The sequence below is a fragment of the Pleurodeles waltl genome, chromosome 10 (assembly GCF_031143425.1).
Source record: "Pleurodeles waltl isolate 20211129_DDA chromosome 10, aPleWal1.hap1.20221129, whole genome shotgun sequence".
In the NCBI taxonomy this organism is placed as follows: Eukaryota; Metazoa; Chordata; class Amphibia; order Caudata; family Salamandridae; genus Pleurodeles; species Pleurodeles waltl.
The window spans coordinates 124452987-124478295 of record NC_090449.1 but is presented as its reverse complement, the minus strand read 5'-3'; positions in this window follow the sequence as shown (position 1 = coordinate 124478295).

Sequence of the window (25309 nt, the reverse complement as noted above, 5' to 3'; positions counted from 1 at the left end):
GAGCTACCCAGTCCAGAATAGTCTGGATCTTGGGTTGGAGTGGCTGAACTTGGCCTCCACCTACAAGGTGTCCCAAGTAAACCACAGTTCCCTGCCCTATCTGGCATTTGGATGCCTTGATAGAGAGGCCTGCAGATTGCAGAGCCTTCAAAACCTTCCTCAGGTGGACCAGGTGATCCTGCCAGGTGGAGCTAAAGACAGCAATATCATCAAGATAAGCTGTGCTAAAGGACTCCAAGCCAGCAAGGACTTGATTCACCAACCTTTGGAAGGTGGCAGGGGCATTCTTTAAACCAAAGGGCATAACCGTAAACTGATAATGCCCATCAGGTGTGGAGAATGCTGTCTTTTCTTTTGCTCCAGGTGCCATTTTTATTTGCCAGTACCCTGCTGTCAAGTCAAAGGTACTTAGAAATTTGGCAGCACCTAATTTATCAATGAGCTCATCAGCTCTTGGAATTGGATGGGCATCTGTCTTGGTGACAGAATTGAGCCCTCTGTAGTCCACACAAAACCTCATCTCTTTCTTTCCATCTTTGGTGTGAGGTTTGGGGACTAAGACCACTGGGCTAGCCCAGGGGCTGTCAGAGCGCTCAATTACTCCCAATTCCAGCATCTTGTGGACTTCCACCTTGATGCTTTCTTTGACATGGTCAGATTGTCTAAAGATTTTGTTCTTGACAGGCATGCTGTCTCCTGTGTCCACATCATGGGTACACAGGTGTGTCTGACCAGGGGTCAAGGAGAAGAGTTCAGGAAACTGTTGTAGGACTCTCCTACAATCAGCTTGCTGTTGGCCAGAGAGGGTGTCTGAGTAGATCACTCCATCTACTGTGCCATCTTTTGGGTCTGATGACAGAAGATCAGGGAGAGGTTCACTCTCTGCCTCCTGATCCTCATCTGTTACCATCAACAGATTCACATCAGCCCTGTCATGGAAGAGCTTAAGGCGGTTCACATGGATCACCCTCTTGGGGCTCCTGCTTGTGCCCAGGTCCACCAGGTAGGTGACCTGACTCTTCCTTTCTAGCACTGGGTAAGGGCCACTCCATTTGTCCTGGAGTGCCCTGGGAGCCACAGGCTCCAGAACCCAGACTTTCGGCCCTGGTTGGAACTCAACCAGTGCAGCCTTTTGGTCATACCAAAACTTCTGGAGCTGTTGGCTGGCCTCAAGGTTTTTGGTTGCCTTTTCCATGTACTCTGCCATTCTAGAGCGAAGGCCAAGTACATAGTCCACTATGTCCTGTTTAGGCTCATGGAGAGGTCTCTCCCAGCCTTCTTTAACAAGGGCAAGTGGTCCCCTTACAGGATGACCAAACAGAAGTTCAAAGGGTGAGAATCCTACTCCCTTCTGTGGCACCTCTCTGTAAGCGAAAAGTAGACATGGCAAGAGGACATCCCATCTCCTTTTGAGTTTTTCTGGGAGCCCCATGATCATGCCTTTTAATGTCTTGTTGAATCTCTCAACTAAGCCATTAGTTTGTGGATGGTATGGTGTAGTGAATTTATAAGTCACCCCACACTCATTCCACATGTGCTTTAGGTATGCTGACATGAAGTTGGTACCTCTGTCAGACACCACCTCCTTAGGGAAACCCACTCTGGTAAAGATACCAATGAGGGCCTTGGCTACTGCAGGGGCAGTAGTCGACCTAAGGGGAATAGCTTCAGGATACCTGGTAGCATGATCCACTACTACCAGGATATACATATTTCCTGAGGCTGTGGGAGGTTCTAGTGGACCAACTATGTCCACACCCACTCTTTCAAAGGGCACCCCCACCACTGGAAGTGGAATGAGGGGGGCCTTTGGATGCCCACCTGTCTTACCACTGGCTTGACAGGTGGGGCAGGAGAGGCAAAACTCCTTAACCATGTTGGACATATTGGGCCAGTAGAAGTGGTTGACTAACCTCTCCCACGTCTTGGTTTGTCCCAAATGTCCAGCAAGGGGAATGTCATGGGCCAATGTTAGGATGAACTTCCTGAACAGCTGAGGCACTACCACTCTCCTAGTGGCACCAGGTTTGGGGTCTCTGGCCTCAGTGTACAGGAGTCCATCTTCCCAATAGACCCTATGCGTTCCATTTTTCTTGCCTTTGGACTCTTCAGCAGCTTGCTGCCTAAGGCCTTCAAGAGAGGGACAGGTTTCTTGTCCCTTACACAGCTCCTCCCTTGAGGGTCCCCCTGGGCCTAAGAGCTCAACCTGATAAGGTTCAAGCTCCAAAGGCTCAGTTCCCTCAGAGGGCAGAACTTCTTCCTGAGAAGAGAGGTTCCCTTTCTTTTGCTGTGTTGCAGTTGGTTTCCCAACTGACTTTCCTTTCCTCTTGGTAGGCTGGGCCATTCTTCCCGACTCCAGCTCTACTTGTTCACCCTGTGCCTTGCACTGTGCTCTTGTTTTCACACACACCAGTTCAGGGATACCCAGCATTGCTGCATGGGTTTTTAGTTCTACCTCAGCCCATGCTGAGGACTCCAGGTCATTTCCAAGCAGACAGTCCACTGGGATATTTGAGGAGACCACCACCTGTTTCAGGCCATTGACCCCTCCCCATTCTAAAGTAACCATTGCCATGGGATGTACTTTTCTCTGATTGTCAGCGTTGGTGACTGTGTAAGTTTTTCCAGTCAGGTATTGGCCAGGGGAAACCAGTTTCTCTGTCACCATGGTGACACTGGCACCTGTATCCCTCAGGCCCTCTATTCTAGTCCCATTAATTAAGAGTTGCTGTCTGTATTTTTGCATGTTAGGCGGCCAGACAGCTAGTGTGGCTTAATCCACCCCACCCTCAGAAACTAGAGTAGCTTCAGTGTGGACCCTGATTTGCTCTGGGCACACTGTTGATCCCACTTGGAGACTAGCCATACCAGTGTTACCTGGATGGGAGTTTGGAGTGGAACCTTTCTTGGGACAGGCCTTGTCTCCAGTTTGGTGTCCATGCTGTTTACAGCTATGACACCAGGCCTTTTTGGGATCAAAGTTTTTACCCTTGTACCCATTGTTTTGTGAAGAGGCTCTGGGCCCACCCTCCTGTGCAGGTTTTTGGGGGCCTGTAGAAGACTCTTTACTATTTTTAGTTTTGGTTGTCTCATCACCCTTCCCCTGGAGAGTCTTTGTGACCCCTTTCTTTTGGTCACCCCCTGTTGAAGTCTTGGACACCCTTGTCTTGACCCAATGGTCCGCCTTCTTTCCCAATTCTTGGGGAGAAATTGGTCCTAGGTCTACCAGATGCTGATGCAGTTTATCATTGAAACAATTACTTAACAGGTGTTCTTTCACAAATAAATTGTACAGCCCATCATAATTACTTACACCACTGCCTTGAATCCAACCATCTAGTGTTTTCACTGAGTAGTCTACAAAGTCAACCCAGGTCTGGCTCGAGGATTTTTGAGCCCCCCTGAATCTAATCCTATACTCCTCAGTGGAGAATCCAAAGCCCTCAATCAGGGTACCCTTCATGAGGTCATAAGATTCTGCATCTTGTCCAGAGAGTGTGAGGAGTCTATCCCTACACTTTCCTGTGAACATTTCCCAAAGGAGAGCACCCCAGTGAGATCTGTTCACTTTTCTGGTTACACAAGCCCTCTCAAAAGCTGTGAACCATTTGGTGATGTCATCACCATCTTCATATTTAGTTACAATCCCTTTAGGGATTTTCAACATGTCAGGAGAATCTCTGACCCTATTTATGTTGCTGCCACCATTGATGGGTCCTAGGCCCATCTCTTGTCTTTCCCTCTCTATGGCTAGGATCTGTCTTTCCAAAGCCAATCTTTTGGCCATCCTGGCTAACTGGATGTCCTCTTCACTGGGGTTATCCTCAGTGATTTCAGAGGTGTTGGTCTCTCCTGTGAGGGAACCAGCATCTCTGACTATTATTTTTGGAGTCAGGGTTTGAGGGACCCTGTTCTCCCTAGATAGGATTGGTAGGGGGGAATTTTCCTCCAAGTCACTATCCTCTTCCTCTGAGTTGCCACCCTCAGAGGGGTTGGCCTTTTCAAACTCTGCCAAAAGCTCCTGGAGCTGTATTTTGGTAGGTTTGGGGCCCATTGTTATTTTCTTTATCTTACAGAGTGACCTTAGCTCCCTCATCTTAAGATGGAGGTAAGGTGTGGTGTCGAGTTCCACCACAGTCACATCTGTGCTAGACATTTTGCTTCTAAAAGTTGGAATACTTTTTAAGAATCTACAACTGGTTCTAGAATCTAATTCAAACTTTTACAAACTTTTAAACTCTAAAAGAAATGCTAAACAGGATCTAACACAAGGCCCTAGCAGGTCTTTTAAGAATTTAGAAAACTTTTCAAATTGCAAAAAATCAATTTCTAATGACAATTTTGGAATTTGTCGTGTGATCAGGTATTGGCTGAGTAGTCCAGCAAATGCAAAGTCTTGTACCCCACCGCTGATCCACCAATGTAGGAAGTTGGCTCTGTATGTGCTATTTCAAAGTAAGGAATAGCATGCACAGAGTCCAAGGGTTCCCCTTAGAGGTAAAATAGTGGTAAAAATAGATAATACTAATGCTCTATTTTGTGGTAGTGTGGTCGAGCAGTAGGCTTATCCAAGGAGTAGTGTTAAGCATTTGTTGTACATACACATAGACAATAAATGAGGTACACACACTCAGAGACAAATCCAGCCAATAGGTTTTGTATAGAAAAATATCTTTTCTTAGTTTATTTTAAGAACCACAGGTTCAATTTCTACATGTAATATCTCATTCGAAAGGTATTGCAGGTAAGTACTTTAGGAACTTTAAATCATAAAAATTGCATGTATACTTTTCAAGTTATTGACAAATAGCTGTTTTAAAAGTGGACACAGTGCAATTTTCACAGTTCCTGGGGGAGGTAAGTTTTTGTTAGTTTTACCAGGTAAGTAAGACACTTACAGGGTTCAGTTCTTGGTCCAAGGTAGCCCACCGTTGGGGGTTCAGAGCAACCCCAAAGTCACCACACCAGCAGCTCAGGGCCGGTCAGGTGCAGAGTTCAAAGTGGTGCCCAAAACACATAGGCTAGAATGGAGAGAAGGGGGTGCCCCGGTTCCGGTCTGCTTGCAGGTAAGTACCCGCGTCTTCGGAGGGCAGACCAAGGGGGTTTTGTAGGGCACCGGGGGGGATACAAGCCCACACAGAAATTTCACCCTCAGCAGCGCGGGGGCGGCCGGGTGCAGTGTAGAAACAGGCGTCGGGTTCGCAATGTTAGTCTATGAGAGATCTCGGGATCTCTTCAGCGCTGCAGGCAGGCAAGGGGGGGATTCCTCGGGGAAACCTCCACTTGGGCAAGGGAGAGGGACTCCTGGGGGTCACTTCTCCAGTGAAAGTCCGGTCCTTCAGGTCCTGGGGGCTGCGGGTGCAGGGTCTCTCCCAGGCGTCTGGACTTTGGATTCAAAGAGTCGCGGTCAGGGGAAGCCTCGGGATTCCCTCTGCAGGCGGCGCTGTGGGGGCTCAGGGGGGACAGGTTTTGGTACTCACAGTATCAGAGTAGTCCTGGGGTCCCTCCTGAGGTGTCGGGTCTCCACCAGCCGAGTCGGGGTCGCCGTGTGCAGTGTTGCAAGTCTCACGCTTCTTGCGGGGAGCTTGCAGGGTTCTTTAAAGCTGCTGGAAACAAAGTTGCAGCTTTTCTTGGAGCAGGTCCGCTGTCCTCGGGAGTTTCTTGTCTTTTCGAAGCAGGGGCAGTCCTCGGAGGATGTCGAGGTCGCTGGTCCCTTTGGAAGGCGTCGCTGGAGCAGGATCTTTGGAAGGCAGGAGACAGGCCGGTGAGTTTCTGGAGCCAAGGCAGTTGTCGTCTTCTGGTCTTCCGCTGCAGGGGTTTTCAGCTGGGCAGTCCTTCTTCTTGTAGTTGCAGGAATCTAATCTTCTAGGGTTCAGGGTAGCCCTTAAATACTAAATTTAAGGGCGTGTTTAGGTCTGGGGGGTTAGTAGCCAATGGCTACTAGCCCTGAGGGTGGGTACACCCTCTTTGTGCCTCCTCCCAAGGGGAGGGGGTCACAATCCTAACCCTATTGGGGGAATCCTCCATCTGCACGATGGAGGATTTCTAAAAGTTAGAGTCACTTCAGCTCAGGACACCTTAGGGGCTGTCCTGACTGGCCAGTGACTCCTCCTTGTTTTTCTCATTATTTTCTCCGGCCTTGCCGCCAAAAGTGGGGCCTGGCCGGAGGGGGCGGGCAACTCCACTAGCTGGAGTGTCCTGCTGGGTTGGCACAAAGGAGGTGAGCCTTTGAGGCTCACCGCCAGGTGTGACAATTCCTGCCTGGGAGAGGTGTTAGCACCTCCACCCAGTGCAGGCTTTGTTACTGGCCTCAGAGTGACAAAGGCACTCTCCCCATGGGGCCAGCAACATGTCTCGGTTTGTGGCAGGCTGCTAAAACTAGTCAGCCTACACAGATAGTCGGTTAAGTTTCAGGGGGGCACCTCTAAGGTGCCCTCTGTGGTGTATTTTTCAATAAAATGTACACTGGCATCAGTGTGCATTTATTGTGCTGAGAAGTTTGATACCAAACTTCCCAGTTTTCAGTGTAGCCATTATGGTGCTGTGGAGTTCGTGTTTGACAAACTCCCAGACCATATACTCTTATGGCTACCCTGCACTTACAATGTCTAAGGTTTTGTTTAGACACTGTAGGGGTACCATGCTCATGCACTGGTACCCTCACCTATGGTATAGTGCACCCTGCCTTAGGGCTGTAAGGCCTGCTAGAGGGGTGTCTTGCCTATACTGCATAGGCAGTGAGAGGCTGGCATGGCACCCTGAGGGGAGTGCCATGTCGACTTACTCGTTTTGTCCTCACTAGCACACACAAGCTGGCAAGCAGTGTGTCTGTGCTGAGTGAGAGGTCTCCAGGGTGGCATAAGACATGCTGCAGCCCTTAGAGACCTTCCTTGGCATCAGGGCCCTTGGTACTAGAAGTACCAGTTACAAGGGACTTATCTGGATGCCAGGGTCTGCCAATTGTGGATACAAAAGTACAGGTTAGGGAAAGAACACTGGTGCTGGGGCCTGGTTAGCAGGCCTCAGCACACTTTCAATTGTAAACATAGCATCAGCAAAGGCAAAAAGTCAGGGGGCAACCATGCCAAGGAGGCATTTCCTTACACAGAGCAAAACAGAACTAGGAGCGAACAGGCAGAAATAGAAGAGAGAGAAATATTCTCTGAGGACGAAACAACCGATTCACTTGGGGAAGACCAAGGAGAAACCTCAGACAGCGACGAAGCAGCTGAAGGTAACAAAGAGCCTGAAGCAGCTGAAGGTAACAAAGAGCCTGAAGAAAGTAACGGTGACAAAGGGCTCGAAAGAGGTGAAGAAGCAGGAGAGCCTGATCAGAGGAGGGCTTTCCCAGAAGCAGACGGTACAGAAAAAGAAAAGAAAAACCTGATTGACTCCCCAGAAGGAGGGGACAAGGCAGAACAGAACAAAACTGTTCAAACTTCCTCAGAAGAGATCGCAGGTCCATCAAGTGGACACAGTGCAAAGAGAAGACCAAGTATATCACCAGTAAAACTAAGAACTAGAGAAACGTTGAACGACAGTGAAGGGCCAAGAGTGAAAGAGAAAAGAAAGGAAGTGTCTGTCGTGGTACCAACATCAAGTGAAGAAAAAGACTTGGCCAAAGGGGAAAGTACCAGTGAGGCAGAATCGAAGAGAGATGCAAAATTGAAAAGGAAAAGGATACCAAACAGGAGATATTCCGGTCCAGAATGGGCATATGTAGTCAATGACGATTGGACCGACGAATTTGTATCTCTTAGCCTCGAGAACAAAGAAGAAGAGATACCAATAGAAAAGAAAAGTTTTATGGACACTATTGATTGAAAGGGTGATAAATGACATTGCTTGCTATAATCTAACGTGATACAACCAGCTGAGACATTGCTAAACCGGATGAGACATTTGCTAACTTGATAACACTTTGATAACCTGATTGACTCTTAAACCCGATTTGAGACAACGTTGCTAACTGGTAAAAGACTGAGTTATTGCCGAATTGAGACAAATGCTGCTAACCGATAAGTGACTGGGCTCCTGAAGAAAACTGTGTGAACATTGCGCTCGTTCAGCTTTGTAACTAATTGCTAAATCGTTTCTTTATAAGTGCTTCTAGCTCTCTGATTCTATACAGATCATGACTAAGTACGCTACACAAAACAGTAGAGTGAAATATTGTAAATACGCGTGTATAGGCTTGATAACTGCATGTGTACTAATAATAATGGCAATAGTGCTTGCAACGCGTGGTAAGGGTGAGAATGAGAAAATTGACGCTTCTACTTCTGCTCCTGTTACTGTCACTGAACTAACCGCATTGAAAAGACTAGAATTAGATGAGAGACACTTGCATGATAAGAAGGAACTTTCGTATAATGTTTTCTATCGCCTACTAACAGAATATGTTGAGACTATGGATGCGAAAGATTGTTATGTGTGTACACAGATACCGACATCGGTAACGGAAGGGGTGACTTATCACCACATGCCTCTTACATATGGGATTACATGTAGTTTAGTAACTTCTAGATTTTATGGTCAAACTAACATACAGTATTTTTATTCAAATTATGATGTTACCTTTGCATATGTTCCTATAATAACGCAACTAAGCCAGATTGCTAAAGATTGGGATGCTAAAATAATGAGGGAATTTTTCGAGCCAATGCAACCTTTTGAAACAGCTCACGCTCATAGGGAAAACCTTACCTGCTCGCTCTCTGCAGTAGAAATAAGCTTTTTAGATCGCACAGATGATAGAAGGGCACAAATGAATGCGAAATTAGAAAAAGAGCTAAGTAAGAGGACTTCAGTAGCTAATTATGCTTTTGCCGCAATAAAAACACAAGGAAAAATAGCTTTAGACGCTTGGCAGGTAGGGAAATTTTGTATATATCGTGGTGAATCTTATTATGATAACATTTTCGTGGGAGCGAGTGAATGTAAACATACGTTTATCTTTAAGGCCAAATGGACATTCATGCTGAACGGACTTGACCCTGTCATACCTGGTGTATATTACATTTGTGGGCATAATGCCTATTATCGTCTTCCAAAGGGATGGTGGGGGAGATGTTATTTGGGTATAGTGTTCCCAAAGGTTTATCAACTGGATGACCTATCGGTGATTCCAAAGACGTCTGGATCTCATCGTATCCAGAAAAGAGAGACTGCAGCTGCTGTGGTAGGAGATATATTTGGAGCCATGATTCCTTCATTGAGAGTTGTGTTGAATTCCATCAAAATAAGAAAGTTGTCTACTATAGTGGATAACATGTTGACAAAGTTTTCAGGTGCTATAATCCTGATGGATGCTGAACTTGCAGCAGAAAGAGCTATGACTCTTCAAAACATGCTTGCCCTAGACATTCTTTTAGCAAAGGATAGCGGCGTTTGCAAAATGCTTGGTGCGCGTCACTGTTGCACGTATATACCAGACAACAGTGTGAAGATTAAAACAATGCTTGCAAATCTAACAAAAGAGAGTGCAGACTTGAAGGAATTGAAAGAACCAGGAGTTTGGGAGAAGGTTGGAAAGGGAGTTGCTTCAGTGGGAAATTGGCTTGGTGGCATTTGGAATGGAATATTACTAAAAATAATACAGGGAATACTAATAGTACTAATTTACATCTTTGGGATTTGGGGAATAAAGAGGGGAATACTAATGATCATGGCAAAAATTAAGAGAAGGAAGGAAGAGAAAATGATGAAAAGAATGGCAGAAGAATACAAGGCAAGAACAAGGGGAACTAAAAGGCAAAGAGAACTGACAGAATTTTAATGGAATAAAATTTGTGGGAATAGTTTTGTGTGATGACAAATAGTCATCAGAGGAGGGATTGATGATGCAGAAACGAAGGTTTTACATTTATTAGCGCATAAACGTAGTGCCGCAATAATCAAGTGTGACTTTAACCGAACTAATAAAGATTGTACGGGGACAAATGTGCCCTCAGAGTAGTTCGCCAACATTTATAAGCGTGCTTTATATAACGTGATGTATTAGAATTGTACTAATCTGACATAACCGTAAACGTGTGCCATGATTTGCTTGTTTGAAATGTTTGAACTTAGCATAACTTTAGTGGAGGCTTCGGCCTAGTTGCCTTGTCTCACGGTTTAGATGCTCGTGTTTTTTCTAATGTGCTAATAAAACGTGTATTCCTGCTTGAAGCTGTACTTTTCCAGTGAGATCGGTTCACATGCTTATCTTTAAGGTTTCGTGCCAGCCTGGCATCTTCTTCTTTGCTCCAAGGTCAATCTGCAGGTGCAGACAATGGAAGCTCTGAAAGTGAGTTAATTGGTAAAATATGTTGCAACTTACGTTCCCGACTCCAAGGATAATGTAGGCCTAGGTAGAAGCTTGTAAATTGTTGTTTTTGATTGGACAATTTGAAGCCAACCTATGAACCCTCCAATGGAAGACCCTACTGGATTTGAACTGATGATTATTTAAACCTGGTGCACAAGAAGAAAGCAGCCATTAGCCATTAGCCATTAGCCATTGGCCATTACCCACTGCACCCATTGAGGACATTATTGCCCATTGCAGCCATTATGGCCCATCTTGCCGACCTGTCATTTTGCCATCTTCTACGATGCCAATTGATGTTCGACGCCATTTTGAATGAGACTTTGATGCTTTCTCTAATCGAGAGAAAGAGACTTTAAGTAATTCTCGCTCTAGAGACTTTAACTTTGATCTGCCCCTTTGCATAAAGTAGTAGTTTTGTCTGTTTATCTTGCCGCTGTGAGGCAATTGCCCCGTCCACCCTGCCCCCTTTGCCCCGTCCCATGCTGATCGAAACCGGTACCTGTGAGATGGAAGACTTCCTTGAATGCTGATTGAATTTGGTAAATATGAAAGGAAAATGTACAATTGCATTGTGTTTCTTTTAGGTAACCAACTGCTGATTTTTGATAAGAGCCCTAGTTAGGAGTTTTCCAAATCAATGTTGCTAAATTGTTTTTTGCATGAAGTCCCACATGCAGATGCTAATTTGAGGTTAGATGAGGATTCATTTGTTGCACAATGCAATTTGAGACCTTGTTATGCTGACTAATGTATGCAATTAGCCCATTACAGATTTTAGTTTTAGTGGTTTGCGTTGCTATTATCGAATGCATTGTTATTCAAATGCTGCATAGATTGCATCTTTTTCGCCGTTATGGACAGCTATTAATGTTCATTTACATATACCATTTGGTGTTGAGACACATTTATATCGTGCTAGCTTTGTTAATATAGGGAAATAAATTCATTAACTTTGAATGAACTGGTGTGGTTATTCATGGCCGAAAGGTCATGGTTCGCCGAAATGTTTTCTGGATTAATTGTGAAGTGTTATGTTGATCAGGGCACTGCTTATGTTCGTTATTGATTATTGATTAGATTAAATTGACTAATCTCGGGTGAAGAGAGCCCCACTTGCTCAAAAGATTCATCGACCCAAGAGCGTCCAAATACAGGTAATTTATTAGGACGGAACGCTCTATCACTATCGCCACACTACAACAAGTCGCAACTGTCATCCCAACCCTCCCGACTCACAAGCAGCACATCACCAAAAACCCAAACAGGCAAAGGTGTTTTGTGGTAGCCTTTATGCATGGACTCAAGAGTGCGATATCTCAAGGAGTGTTGTGATTAAACAGAGATTACCCCTTTCTCACATGAACAACATGTCTCAATCAAACACAGGCAATGAAGGAGATGCAGTGATTTTTCAACAGGTTTTATTAACAAAACTGCAATCTATGATAAGTTTCATGGGCTACAATGATAAGGATAGTGAACAGTGCATGAAGCAGAATTGTGAACACAAGAGTCATTAATCCAAAGGCCTCCACCATCTTGCAATAACATAAAATGACATGAGATAGGAAACATGTCCTACTACCCTAGCATGATGAACCTAATCTCTAACCTAAAGAGAGCTAGGTTTGTTAAACCTAATCTGCCAATTCCATGTTCATGAGAAGAGCCCCCCAACCCTCTTTACCTTGGAATGAGGTCTGTAGCTCAGACTTCGTATGGACACGAAGACTGGGTCAGCGTCAAGACGACGTGCAGCATGGATAGCGTCAATGGCATCTGGTAGGAATCCCTCTGACTATCTGTCTATGTGAAGTGCATTTATACAGATCTGCTCGGACCCCTGATGTAGGCCTGCTCCCAAACAATAGATAACAAGACATGCTTGGGGCTTCAATTACATTGACAATTCCCTCAAAAGCACAAAGTGGGAAAGTACCTAATGTGAATACCTACATCTTATCTATCGTTGGTGCTGATAGCGACGCCTTAGCGGAGTGGCACTGATAGCAGGAAACGAAAACATTGTCCTAACTAAAAACAATTCAGCCATCTTTGAAAAATATAATTAAATAATTGTGCTAAAACAGAGCAAGCTAAGTAGGGTAAAAGTTACTGGGTGACGTCGGCACAGGTCTGCAAGCCAGAAGGCTAAGCTAACGCCTGCTTCCCATTAAAACAAGATAGGATTCACTACAATTCCACATAATTATGATAGTAAAATTGAGTTTTTCAATTCACACTGTGAATTGCAAGCTTTTATAGTAAGCTCTTGTGCCAGATATGTAAGGCCTTTAAGCATGGTCAGGATAGTTTTAGTGCTTTACGTAACCAAATGATGAGAATGGTAATTGAGGTGACTTTAATTTAACTTTAGAACCAAAACAGGAAGGGCAAAGCTCATTCTCCTCACTCATAACTATCTCATTTCTAATCATGACCCATGTAAGCCATTTTAGATCCTAGTTCTTGTAGTAAATCAGTCTTTTGGAAGTGGTGCACCAGTACATCTTTGCTAGAAGACTCAACAGTTTGTAAACTGTTATCTAGTAATGTGCCCATTTTCGTGGCCATTAGCAAAGCTTACATAGACAGTTTTGCTTTTTTGAGATACTCTTAAGGCGCACATGAGGGTGCTAAAAGACTGAGAAGGATAAAACGATTTTGGAAGCACAACTTCAAGCTTTTGAATTTGAATGCACTTATTCTCATAATAAGGGCTGTTCACTCTCACCGCTCCTCTTCACCTTGGCAATAGAGCCACTGGCTGCAAAGTTTTGGAAAAACATGGGGGGACTCCAGCATTGTGGTGAGGAACGTTACACATCTGTTATTCCTATATGCAGATTGTTAGACCAGTCAGCTCTTGGGATGGTTTCCCCTGTCTTTTTGGCTTCTGACCTCTGAACTTTGTTTTTGCTGGCGTTAGCAGTTAGCTGACCAGTGCTAAAGCACAAGTGCTTTCAGTCTAAATTGGGTTGGTTGATTGGTTTCCTCCATGATTGGCATATTTGAATTACTAGTAAGTCCCTAGTAATGTGCACTAGAGGTGCCCAGGTCCTGTAAATCAAATGTTACTAGTGGGCCTCCAACACTGACTGTGCCACCCACACGAGTAGCCCTGTAAGCATGTCTCAGATCTGCCACTGCAGTTTCCATGTGTGCAGTTTTAAACTGCCAGTTCAACCTGGCAAGTGCACCCACTGGACAGGCCCAAACCTTCCATTTTACTACATGTAAATCACCCCTAAGATAGGCCCAAGGCAGGCTCATGGGCAGGGTGCAGTGTATGTAAAAGGTAGGACATGTACTAGTGTGTTTTACATGCCCTGATAGTGAAATACTGCTAAATTAGTTTTTCACTTTTGCAAAGCCTATCTCTCCCATAGGATAACATGGGGATCGCCTTAACATATCCTTTAAGTGTAATTTCCCATTGGGAGCAGATAGAGGTAGGGAGTTTGGGGTCTCTGAACTCACAATTTAAAAGTATATTTTGTGGTGAAGTTGTTTTTTAACTTGTAAGTTTGAAAATACCACTTTTAGAAACTGACCTTTTTCTTTCAGTGTGCCTGACTGTGGAATACACATCTGGGACAGACTGACAGTTGGGCTGTTTGTAAATTCACTTTAGACATTCACACAAAGAGAGCTGAGGTGTGTCCTGCATATCCTGATGGGTCTTTCTAGGCTAGAGTGATGGGAGAAGCTGACACTTGCACCTGACTAGGGCTGTGCCTTTCCTTACACAAAGCAGTCTCCAACCCCCTGGAGTGTGTCTTGGGCCAGAACAGGGAAAGATAGGATCTTGTGCATTGCAAGGAGTTTCCTTTGAAGTTTGCCTACTTCAAAGGCAGAAATTAGTATAAGTATTGGACTGCTGACCTCACAACGTCAGAACACTTCTGGACTGAGTACATTCTGCCAGGGAGAAGAGCTGGATACTTGAGGAGAACCTGTCACTCTGCCTGTTGCTTTGCTGTGCTGGCCTGCAACTGTTACATCTGTTCTGGGAGTGAAAGGACTGGACTTTGCTTTCTACATCCTGCTTTCCAAGGTTCTCCAAGGGCTTTAACTGAGCTTGTCTCCTGTTAAGAAGTCTCAGGGACATCAAAGACTTCACCCGCCAGCCCCTGGGCTCTCTTGCTGAGGACCCTGGCTCGCTAGAGGGTGCCCACTCCAGTTCCTGGGCCCTTGGTAGTGAAAGATGGCCGAAAAACAAAAAGGACCTTGCATATCGACTCTGGACAACTGTAGAACCAGCGCCGCTGGCCAAATGCATGCTGCTGCCTGCATCCGAAGCTGTGGTCCCAGCTGAAGTGCCATGACCACGATTGATGCTGCAGACCCGGCGATGATGGCCCGAAGCCGCCACAGCACCTCTGAAGTCCAGCAACATCATGAGTACCAAGTGCCATGTTACCGACATCCGTGATGCCCGACTCCGCAGTGGTGCCTGTGGCCCTGTGGTGGGACCGCGACTTAAAGAGGTCGCCCCATCGCGTCTTGACCCACTAGATTCATTGACCCTGCTGGATCCTAAGGAACTGACACCTTGCCACCAACACCGCATCAACTCCCCTGCAACCATAAAGAACCGATACCTCACCCCTAAGGAACTGATGCCTCACCTCCCCGGTAGCTGAAAGGAACCAACGCCGCACCGGTTCCAGCGACACCTCACCTCCCTGACTTTGTGCAACATCTTTGTTTCATTGTTTTCAAAGGTGCTGTACCTGGGGTCCATACGACTCAATGACCGGCGCTTGTTGAGAACAGCTCCATCAATGACATTGTGAAAGCCCCAGTTGGAGCTATTGTGTTTCTAAGCACTTAACTGGGATTTCATCTTTAAAAATTCATTTCTTTGGTTGTGTATGTTGGAGTTTTGTCATTTTGGTCTTGTTTTACTTAAAACTGCATATTGACTATTTTTCTAAACTGGCTTGGTGTCCATTTGTAGTGTTTTCACTGTGTTACTGTTTGAGTGGGTATGAATACTTAACACATTGCCTCTGAGATAAGTCTGACTGCTCGTGTCAAGCTACCAAGCAGCTGAGCATGAGTTATCTTAGGTGTGTGACTCCCTTACCCTGACTAGAGTGAGGATCCCTACTTGGACGGGTGCAAACCACTGCCAACTAGAGACCCCATTTCTAACACAGATGATGTGTTGTTCTACTTGCAGCTTCCTGTGGAGGCAGTACCCAGCTTATGACACAATTGGAGATGTTTGGGGTGTGGCAGGTCTGCATATTAATAGACAGAAATCATTGTTGTTTCCACTGGGGGCACTTGAGTGGGCACCTGAGACGGATCTGGCTCCACTGGGACTGCAATGGGAGACAATTTCCTTCCGGTATCTTGGTATCATGGCGGGGCACTCAATGGACGACCAGCAATGGCACTGCATTGAGCCATTATTGGGTGGACTAACTAAGTCTGTTCACTTTTGCCACACACTGCCACTTTCCATGAAAGGGAGAGTTGCGCAGCAAACATCGTGTTCCTACCCTAGTGTTTATTAGTAAACCAAAATGTTCTTTAACCACTAGTGTGTAGTTTGTTCAAGATACTAGACAGCTTGATGATTTCCCTTCTGAGGGTTGAGAGTAGAGCTGAGTGGTACTGCTGCAGCTCAAGCGAGACCCGTTGGGGTGCACAATGGCCCTCCTGGATCTAGAACTTTACTGTTACGCATCTAAACTGCAGTATGCTGCTAAACAGACATCTGGGGACAATAACTGGGAGACGAGAATCCGGCACAGTACTTATGATGCGCATTCCTTGATGGTCCTTCTCATGCGCGGATCGCGGATGCCACCTGGTACCTCTTATTTGATCTGACGGGTGGCAGAGTGGTAGTGAGAGGTCATCAGAATGTTCAAAAGAATGCCCTTTGCTAGGGTGCTAGACATGTGGACGCTGCTCCTATTTAGAAGTATTGGGGAAGACATGTCCATTGTGAGATGGGGGTTCTGGGGGTGTGAGACGCTGGGTGATCTGTACCCAAGGGAGACTCTCCTCACTTTTGCTTTCGAATGGGAGGCGTTTTCGCTGGGGGTGGGAGAATAACTGCAATATGCAAAACTGGTGAGCACGCCATGGAAAATTTGGACAGAATTCTCAAACACACCCCGATTGACAGAAACCCTGCAACTAATGCTAATGGTGGGGTCGAGGAGGCACATGGTGACACATTTCTAAGACACTCAGGGAAGATAGAATTTGGACTGTTGCACAGCGAGCATCGGGGGAGGAACAAGCGGCACCCTATACTGAACCAGAATGAAGCACGACCTGTGCAGTGGTGAAGAAAGTCTTGTGCAACGCTAGATTTAAATTCTCTCATTTTAATTATGTGCATCAGAAATAACACCAATCAAGCTTAGCAGGATGTATGAAGGCAGAGGGGCAGTCTGTCCCAGGTGCGGGGCAGGAGGGGACTCTTTCTTGTATATGGCATGGGAGTACCCGAGGGTGCATGATTATTGGGTGCAAGTGATAGCGAAGATGAGGGAGGTGACAGCAATGGCGATAGAGTAATCATTCCAGGTGTGTCTGTTTGGTATTATTCAATGACCCAGAGGAGGCAAAATGAGTTAGAGGTTCCTACAGTTAGCTTTAGTCTTGGCTAAAAGGAGGGTGCCATAGGATAGTTCGGTACGAGAGCCCCCTCCACTACACTGTGGTACAGGGACGTGGAAGAGTGGGCCATTAACAAAGGAGTACATATGAAACTTAGGGATGACGAGTTACAGGTAGACTTAGAAATCTTGACCACACTACTGGAGAACATGCACATGGGTCGGAATGGGTACCATGAAGAGGGTATGCAATCCCAGGACCGAATATCCTCTAAAACACAAGGGCACAACCTGGGGAATGTGGGGACGGCTGTGGCTGCGGCTGCTGCGTGTTTGCAGTGTGCTAAGGGATCTAGAGGAGGGGGAGCTATGGAGCCCCTCAGATACTGAGATTGGCGGGACATGAATGGCTACATGTTGAGTGACGAGCTACAACTGAATTCAAAGTACGTATGGGAACTCCTGGGGTGGAGACTGAATGGAGGGAGAAGTAGGCCCGATTTCCGTGTAATGCATCATTGATGAAGCTGAAACTGCATAGTGACTGAAGCATTTCCTGTCACTGTTTTTGCTATTGTTAATGTTGTACCGTCAATCATAGGTATATGCAAGTCATTAATGCAATATTTTGTATTGCCCCATTACCAGGAGAACTGCTGACTAATTACTAATAAAAAGACTCTTTAAAAAATAAAAAGACCTCGTAGACCACCATTGGACATCCATGAATCACAGAGTTGAGTTTCTTCATATATCAGAAGGCAGAAGACACTCAATTTACCAGAAGTTGTCACATATTGGAGGATCTCGCACAAGAAAAAAGTGTATTCTGGCTAAATGACTGCAACGAGAATTCAATTCTGCTTGCGCTGTATGATAGAATATTGTGAACAGCAATATTGTGACACCACAATATCATGTCAAAAAAATCTACTTTGTATGTAAATGATCAAAATATCATGTAAAAATATAGTGGAAAAGAATGTCATCAAAGAGCTTAAGTATATGCACATTTTAATATATACTGCATTATAACTATTTCAAATATTACACTCGAAATTAATAATATAATTACAATTAAATAGTTTTAACAAGTAATGTTAAAATATGCACATATATATTCTGTAAAAAAATATAAAAACAATAAATATTTTTTAAATAGAAAACATTTATTTATTATATATTCACAGTAACTTAAAAGTATGAAATACCCAACAGCTACATAACCAAAACATATGTGGAACCTAATTTCAATATTAACATTAATATAAACCTAGATTTATTACTGTGAACTAAATAAATAAAATTTGTGCATATATATATATATATATATATATATATATTTATGCAAAAAACAAAGGAGAACTCTGGGAAGTTCCCAAATTTAGGTGGAGAGCAGCTCTAGTAAGGAGCACCCTGCAACACCAGCGATACTCTAGATTTGCTCACCTCAAATGTCTTCTTATCTAGCAAAGTTTTTAAACATAGGATCAGCACAGTGCTATCCACACCGAGCTAGATAGTGGCGAAGTCTTTTGCCATTTGTACAGCAAAATCTTTAAGCATAGGATTGACACAGTGTCATCCTCGCTGAGCTGTAAAATGACAAAAGCCATTTACCACTCCAAGCACAGTATTACAGCTTTGGACTGGTCAAATACCGTCCAAGCAACCTGGGATGAGTAAAGCAACCCCTGGCACATGTTTCGCTCTTATTAGAGCTCTTCAGAGGGGTTTAGCTTTGCCCAGAAACAAGGGAGCACCCAGTTTAAGTCAAAACAAGGCCCCTTTCAGGGTTAGAGTGACGCATAAATCATGCAAAAAACAAAGGAGAACTCACCTCAAATGTCTGCTTATCTAGCAAAGTTTTTAAGCATAGGATCAGCACAGTGCTATCCACGCCGAGCTAGATAGTGACAAAGTCTTTTGCCATTTGTACAGCAAAATCTTTAAGCATAGGATTGCTTAAAAACTTTGCTAGATAAGCAGACCAAAACCAGGTTTCAGCACAAAAATTTGGGAAAAATGTGTGATTTCAAGCAAAGTTGGAGGTTTGCAGGGCATTGTGGGTAAGAAAATAGTGTGGACTGCATGTGAAGCACACCACCCTGGATGTTTACTTTTCAGATGTGTCTAGGTCTCGTAGATTTTTCTAGATGGCAGCGTCCCAAAGTCCAAAAAGAGCAGCCCTCACCATTCCAAGTGGGATGATTTTGAGAGTTAGACAAGCTCTATGGTCCAAATGCAAAACCAAAACCCAAAATAATCAAATGTCTTCTTGCTTGCTGTGGGATAAGATGTTTTAGTGGGCAGGGGAAGAGGTGAAAGACTGTTACCCCCTTCAGTTGGGGTAGGGGCATTACGTCCCCATACTGGTTGGTAGCCACCAGCCCACTATTTCTTTTTTGTTCCCTGGCATCTAGTATGCTTTGTGCCCCCCAGGGAGTGGATCTGGGGTTTCCATCCCATCTGGCCACCAGTGGGTAGAACAACTTTGTCCACATTTATTTGGGGTGGGGGTATGGCCATACTCCCACCCTTTTTTTTAGAAAAAAATATCCTCCCTGGCCTCTGGTGGGCTTTCTGCCCTATTGGGGGCAGATGGGCCTTACAAAAATAGGAATAGGCCGATCTGCCTCAAGAGGGGCAGAAATGGCCTAAAACAATTTTGCCCCAGGGGAGTAACCCTTGCCTAAGGGGTCGCTCCCCATCTGTAAAAAATAAAAATAAATCCCTGGTGCCTAGTGGTATCTGCCCCCCTCGGGGCAGATCAGCCGAATTAAAATAGGTCGATCTGCACCCAATGGGGGCAGGAATGGCCTAAAATAAATTTGACCCCAGAGGAGCGACCCTTTCCTAAGATGTCGCTCCCCTTTCATGAAACTGACTAACAAAAAAAATCCCTGGTGTCTAGTAGTTTCTGCCCCGTGGGCAGATGGGCCTAATAAAAATAGGCTGATCTGCCCCTAAGGGGGGCAGAAATGGCCTAAAAATAATTTCCCCTCAGTGGAGCGACCCTTGCCTAAGGGGTCACTCCCCACATGTCAAAAACGATAAAACAAAATATATCCCCGCCATCTGTTGGTTTCTGCCACCCCTACGGGCAGAAAAGGACTATTTATAAATTGCCCCCTGGGGAGCGACCCTTGCCTAAGGGGTAGCTCCCCTCATGTATAAAAAAAAAACTTCCTGGTGTCTACTGGGCATTTCTGCAGCCCGATCCCTTCACGATCGGGCTGCAGAAATGCTTACAGAGACATGAAAGGAAAGGCCTTTCCCTTCATGCCTCTGCCTGCCCCACCTCCCGGTCGGAAAAGAAAAGCATTGCATTTCTCTTCCGGATGGAAGTTGACCTCTGATGAGGTCAGTGCGCAATGCAAGCTGACGTCATCAGATGTCACTGGGGGGATGTGGGGGTAGTCGGGGGTGGAATGGGAAGCAATTCCCCTTCCATTTCTGACGGGAGGTTTGGGTGGGAAGCCTAAGGGGGAGCGCTAGCGCCTCCCCATGGGCCAGGTGCAGGATGAGCTGGTCTCGTCCCCGGCACATGGGAACCTTGGCCAAGAACGAGACCGCCTCGCCCCAGGCACCACGGGGATTAACAAATAATATAAGCACTAAAGAAAAAATACAAAATATTACAAAATAACAACAAAGATAAACAACACCAGCAGACTTCAAAGGAATCAGATTACCTAATCTATCTCCAATTTAAGCAAAATAACGAGAAGTTGTGGACTTTGGAAAGATTAGATTTACTATTCTCACTCCAACGTAAGCAACAGCAGGGAAAGTGTTGGACTTTGGAGGGGTTATATTTACTTTTCCTACTCCAATGTTATCAAAAGCAGAAGTGTTGGACTTTGGAGGAGTTAAATTTACTATCACCTCTTCAATGTAAGCAGTGTTCCCCTACATACCCAAGAACTTGTCACTAAAATACAAATTACTTTTTTGATTATACAAAAATAAAATAGACACTTAATTAAATTATCAATTAATCAGTTTACTTTATTAACCAAAAATTAAACATTTAATTGGCACAAAAAAGGAAATAAAAACAATAGTTTATAACTTAAATAACTTCCCACGCTATTACTATACATACCCTACAACTCAATACTAAATTATTAATACCTAATTAAAAATTTACAAAGAGAAAATTACCCATTCAAAATTACAAACAATACTTAGAAAATATGTAACAAATGCACAAACAATATTAACACCAAAAAATAATATAATAAATATTATGTTAAGTGAAAAACAATATCTAGTACAACTACACTAAAGTAAACAATAGCATGCACAACAATATTTTTTTAAATGATAATACATACATAAAAAATACACTGGGCCTAATTACGACCTAGGCAGATGGGATACTCCGTCACAAATATGATGGATATCGTGCCCGCTGTTTTACAAGTTCATAGGATATAATGGAACTTGTGACAGAGTATCCCATCCGCCAGAGTCGTAATCAGGCCCAATACTCTTATCGTCTATATTCTGTTCCACTATATTTTTGTAGTGACAATATTTTTCACAGGATTCTTTCACTCACAATATTTTTTCATTTATATTTTTGTTATTCACTGCTTGTGACACATCAAAACTATTTACAAGACATTTTATTAAACAAGTATCATGAATTTGTGTATTTATTGATATAGATTTATATACTGGATGAGCACCAAGTTTAAAGATGCCCTTTACTGAAAAATATCAACGTGAAACATAGTCTTACATAAAACTCCTAATGAGCTGGAAGAAGGGGAAAGAAAGAAAGAAAGAAAGAAAAAAAGAAAGAAAGAAAGAAAGAAAGAAAGAAAGAAAGAAAGAAAGAAAAAAAGAAAAGTCTGTGCCGTTCTGATTTCCATGGTCAGGGAGCTCAAAACTAAAGAGGTAGCTCCTGAGAATGATTGATGTGGCAATTGATGTTCAGAATAAGGGAATTTCCAGAAGAAGGTTGTTCTTGTTTCTGAGTTCTCTGGAGCCCCCCAAGACCTTAAGCGGATCATACCTTGCTTTGCTTTGGAATGGATTGCTTTGAAAGCTAGGTACCCCAATATGAAATTAGTTCTGGTCTCGATTGGGAGCCAGCGTTGCTCAATTTACAATCGGGGAGACATGGTTGAATTTCAAGAATGTGTATAGCAGTGTAGCTGTGGAATACCAGAATATTTTAGAGGCATGGGGTGGATTGGGATACCCTGTCACTTCCTCATTACTGAAGTCCAGGTGAGAAAGTATTAATGCATAAGTTGTAGCATCCATGTGTTCTGATTGCAAAATGGGTTTTAATTTTTTAACATATAAAGATGTAAATTTGTTAATTTGGTATTTTATAAGGTGAAGACCCATTGATAAGAAGAGTGTAATAATATTTCAAGGGAAATGTCTGTTGGTGATAAAATTGGGAGGAAATCAGGTAGATCCAGTTGCTGTAACAAGTCTTGGTTCAATGATATTTTGAGTCTTAGGGAGAATAGAATGAATTCAATCATTTTCCGGCTAAGGCTGAGAATGTTCTTTTTCTTCCAGGCTCAGAAGTTGCAAAGGACCAATTTTAGCATGATTATGTATGATGAGGAATTTGTTTTCAGATAGATTTGTGTGATGTCTGCATAGTGGTGTTTCTGGAGACTGTTAATCCACTACAGATTTCAGCTAGTGGTTCTACATAAAGACTAAATAGTGGGAGGGTAGAATGGATCCTTGTGGAAGTGAACAAATAATAGGGGTTTAGTCTGAAACATCACCATTGAGTATTAGCATTTAAGAGCACTTGGAGCAGAAGGAGGAGAAGAATTTGAGAACACTGTCTTTAAATCTTAAGTGACGCTCAATTACAGTGAGCAATCTGGAGAGACCTATTGTGCTGCAAGCTTTAGTAAGATAAGAAGACCCCAATCTCCAGTGACCAACAGTCGGTGTATGTTGTACAGGATTTCTAATGAAGCTGCTTCTATTTTGTATCCCACTCCAAATCTAGATTGATGGATTGTTGGTAGATTCTCTTTCTTGATGTATTTGGAGCATTGTGAGGCAACACATTTTTCAATGACTGTACCTAACAGTGGGAGTTTGGAGATTGTGTGGTAATTTTCATGTTGGTTTAGAATGCTGTTATGTTTTTTGAGTAAAGGGGTAATTTGGACACATTGAAAAGAAAGAAGGTTTAAGTTCCCAACTAGTGATTGTACCGTAACCCTCAGAAAAAAAGGTAAAGTTCATTTTGATGATGGCAGCAATTATGAGATCATTGTAGAGGGAAGTAGGCTAATTACTTTTGTCAGTGATAAAGAGGTCTACTTGCAAGATCGGTTTGAAGGCGTTCCAAATGTTGGGTAACTTGAGTGTGATTACTGTAGAGAAGTCTTTGGATGAAGCAGCAGAATGGAGTGTTGTGATTTTGCTGGGGAAACTGTCCAATAGAGGTTTGCGCTTGTTGCAGCTGATGTTGGTGAGAGCCTCAGCTAGAGAGGATTTGTTGGTATTTGTGCTGGTATACGTGCACTGTAAGAGGGCTCTAAATTGGTTTTCGGAGGTTTAAAGTTGAGTAATATGTGGAATTTGACATGAATGATATGAGGTTTGTATATCTTTCTTAGTGATTTCAGATGTGTGCAAACTATTAGTAAGTTGGAGTGTCTCTATTGTTTTCAAGTTTGCATTTCAGGCCTTTTGTTATTTAGATCAGAGGAGAACTACAGATGTGAGGATGTTATACATTATGATTTCAGAGGGGTAGTCCTGTTCACAACCTGGGAGATGACTTTGTTGTAAGTGTCAAGCATGGTATTAATGCCAGTATTAATAGACAGTGTGTAAAGTTTGTGTGGGAGCAGTTTTTCCATCAGGTTAGATGAAAGATTTTTAATGGGTCATGAGAATGGGGGGGAAACTCTGGTGAAAGTGGTTGTGTCGGGAAGGTTGAGTGTAAAAAGATGAGAAAGTGGCTGGCCCAATCAGTTTCAATTCGGGGAAGGGATGCGGTTAGCAATGATGGAATCAAGGATGGGTCACATTGTTCTATTATTTACAAGAATCATTTAAGAAATTGGGTTTCTGGTTAGCAGAGACATGCACTCTTTTCAAGCAGGAACCACAATCTTGATCGCTCTAGACCAGTGCAAATCCAAAAGATGAAGCACAGGTCGGATAAGGCTCAGGTACGTCCCACTGAAGTTTTAACTTCTCAGAATTCAGCCAAGAGTCCAGATCACAGTGAAGACGTTTGCTGGGAGCGAGGAGAGCATTGCTGGCAGTGGTCCGTGGGGATTAAGAGTCGGTTGGGTGTCCTTGTGCGAAGAGGCGAACTTGTGGCAGCTCGTCCTGATTCTTCGTGTGAGGGCCACGGTTTAGATGCGAGCGAAAAACTTGCAGTCACGAAGAGCCCAAAAGCTGGATTACAGGAACCATAAAATCATTTTTAAGGGCCCAGGACTGGAGGGGTGCCACTTGGAGGTCAGGAGCAGGTTGAAGGCGGGTCCAGGGTCTATAGCAGGTGAGTGGGAAGTCTTTTGTGTCCGTGAAACTTCAGAACACCAGAGGCAAGCCAGAAAGCCCTTGGAGTCAATTTGGTTCTGGTATGGAGAGATGCAAATCCAGTCCTTCTTACTCCCAGGTTGGAGGGCAGAAGGTTATCTCAGCAAAGCAGCAGTCCAGCAGATTAGCAGCTCAGCAGAATGGCAGTCTTGGTAGCAGCCCAGTAGTCCTTCTTCCTGGCAGAGTATCCACAAGTCCAGAGGTGTACTGAGTTGGTGGTGTCAGAGGTCCAGTATTTATACCCAGTCATTGCTTTCAAGTGGGTGAGACTTAAAAGAAAGGTCTTTCAAGTGTACAAGGTCCTTCCTTCTTGCAGAGGGGTATGCAGCCCCATTGTGTGAGACAGGACACTTCTAAGTGTTAGCCCCTCTCTCCCATCCTGCCCATGATGGCCCATCAGGTTGTCGATGGCTCATCAGTCACGCCTAAGCTCCCTTTGTGTGTGGCTATTTAGAGGGAATACACAAGTCGAGTTGTCACCCCACCCCAGATGTATATTGTAGAGAGGCTGTAGGCACCAAATGACCAAAGTAAGAAAATTCTAATATTCTAAAAGTGGTATTTTCAGAACAGCAATTTAAAATCCGACTTCACCATCAGTTGTGATTTTAAATTGTGAGTTCAGAGACACCAAACTCGACAAACTTATCTCTTCCAGATTGGTAATTACAATTATAAAATGCAATCAAGTAATACCAATGTTATCCTATGGTAGAAATAGGCCTTGCAGTAGTGGCAGTACCATGCATGTGAAACTTGAAACTACATGTCCAGCCTTTTAAATACATAGCACCCTGCCCTGTGGGTCACATAGGGCCTACCTTATGGGTGACATAAAAGGGAAGGTTTCAGACTG